This window comes from Hyperoodon ampullatus, assembly GCF_949752795.1.
Source record: "Hyperoodon ampullatus genome assembly, chromosome: 1".
Classification (NCBI taxonomy): Eukaryota; Metazoa; Chordata; class Mammalia; order Artiodactyla; family Ziphiidae; genus Hyperoodon; species Hyperoodon ampullatus.
The window spans coordinates 57,692,720-57,694,952 of NC_136914.1; the positions used below are offsets into that span (position 1 = coordinate 57,692,720).

A 2,233-nucleotide genomic window follows, 5' to 3' on the forward strand; every position below is an offset into this window, starting at 1 on the left:
TACTGATGAGGAAACTGAGGCACAGGGAGATTAATGAACTTACCTAAGGTTACCCTGATGGTAATTGCTGTCTCCAGAGCCACCTTCTTAACCACACACTTCACACCATGGAAGATGTCACCATGGATGTCTGCCAGTGTACTGTCCTTGCCTTGATGCAAAGACTCCCTAATTCCTTGAATTTAAACCAGAAGAGAAGAATCAAATCCAGACCAGTCTGCTTTTGATTCCCAATTTTCCTGCTTTCGTTTCACATCTCCCCATTTTTCAAGGTAGGAAAGGGGTTCAGAGAAGTGGAAGTAAAGGACTTGCCTGAGGCCACATAGCTAATCATTTCACTTTAAGTATTATCTGATAAACGACCTTCACGTGGGCTTCTTTTTTCCCCCCCCCCCTGCAAAAAGCTTTATTGTTTCCATTTGATCGAAGGCTTGGGAGAGGGCTCCAGGGTGTTTAAAAAGCTGCCTAGTGGTTGCAGAGAGGGGCTTCAGAGAGAAGCCCTGACACCAGAGGGACTCCTCAAAGGTCGCTGGGCTTCCGAGGCTCCTAGTGGTGCCTGAGGGTGAGCCTTTGGGAGAGATACTCGCCCAGCCCCTCCTGGGGACCAGCCACCCTGCGGAGGTTGGTCAGGTGGTCGCCCATCTTCTTGATGAGTTTCACTTGCCCATCTAGGAGGCGGCTCTCCAGGAAGTCACAGAGGTGGAAGTCTGTGCGGGCAGACCATGAGTACGGTGGCTTCCATAGCGTCCTGGGTTTTACCCCACTCATCTTGAGATGGCTTCTGCACATCCTGGAAGGGCTTGCGGCAGCTGCACTAGTTTTGTGTTTTCAAGACAGGCTTGACACCTCGTGCTTCTCTTCAGCCAATTCCTGGAAAAGGTGCCCCACGCTCTCCAGAGCCACATGGCGGAGGTGGAAATAGAAGCCCAGAGAGAGGTAGGTGTAGGAGGCACGCAGATGCACGTTGACCAGGCGGTTGACGACAGCCTCTACCTCCGCGGAATAATTCTGAAGAATATGGGCACTCATGGTTGATCAGTAATAAGAAGTTAAACTCAAAAAATGGTGTTGGCCAGTCCCGGTGGCCGAGGATAGCCGAGGGCTGATTCTGAAGGTAGCAACTGGAAAAAAGTTTAGAGGGTGGTTGGAGCAAGGGGAGTCACTGGGTCAGTTCAGTCCAAACACTGTTGAAGCAAGCGACACATCCGCGGGACCTCGGAGCCCACTGCTGGGCTTCTATTTCTAAACGTCTCTATACCACATTTCTATTGCTTTAACACAGATGGAATTCCTAAAACTGAGCACTTTCGGGCTTCCCTGGTGGCGCAGTGGTTGAGAGTCCACCTGCCGATGCACGGGACCCGGGTTCGTGCCTCGGTCTGGGAAGATCCCACATGCCGCGCAGCGGCTGGGCCCGTGAGCCATGGCCGCTGAGCCTGCGTGTCCGGAGCCTGTGCTCCGCAACGGGAGAGGCCACAACAGTGAGAGGCCTGCGTACCACAAACAAACAAACAAACAAAAACTGAGCACTTTTAGCCAGTCGCTACTGGTGGAGACACATCACCCTCCCCTCCACACACACAACCCCCATAATCCTGTGCGTCATCAGTCCAGGTGTTCCTCCGCCGCCCCGCCCCTCCAACCCGCCCCCAGTTGGCAGAAGAAAGGCGTTGGGGTGAGGCCAAAGTGAGAGAGGAGGAGGACGGGAGGAGAGAGCCAGATCGGTACTCCCAGTCAAGCCGGGAAGTCAGGATCTTTGACCACTCGGTTAGGGGGCGAGTCCTAGCCGCTGGGGAACTGTTGAAAACCGTGAGAACCAGCCTCGGAAACAGGACCCGGAGGAGGCCTTTCTTCCCGCCGACAGATGCTCAGCGCCCGTCAGCGGCAACAGGGGGCGCTCCAAGCGGCCTCGTGGGCTGTAGATGAGAACCAGAGAGAACCCTGGCGAAGGCAAGGCGGTGGCTGCCACTCATAGACCTGTTTGGGAGCCCAAATGAAGTTCTTCTGGGGCCGTGGGGAGCCCCAGAAATAACTGGTGGCACGGAAGGGAGACCTCTGGTCTCCTGTATACAGGTAGAGACATCAAGACGTTAACCGTTTCACGTATAACCTATTTGTTTAAGCCACGTGGCCCTCAACCACGTGGCACTTTAGTGTTACCTGGAGCTGTGAAAACGCAACGCCCTTGGGGTTGACACAGAGGCCAATTAAATCAGAACCTCTGGGTTTGGGA

General features: G+C 54.1%; 1 pseudogene across 1 annotated transcript; it reads right to left on the reverse strand.

The window, feature by feature from the left end:
• Positions 1-546: 546 nt before the first annotated feature.
• Positions 547-1,029, reverse strand: LOC307060335 (ferritin light chain-like; annotated as a pseudogene). The gene has a single exon. The product of its transcript is annotated as a ferritin light chain-like (transcript).
• Between the last annotated feature and the right edge of the window lie 1,204 nt (positions 1,030-2,233).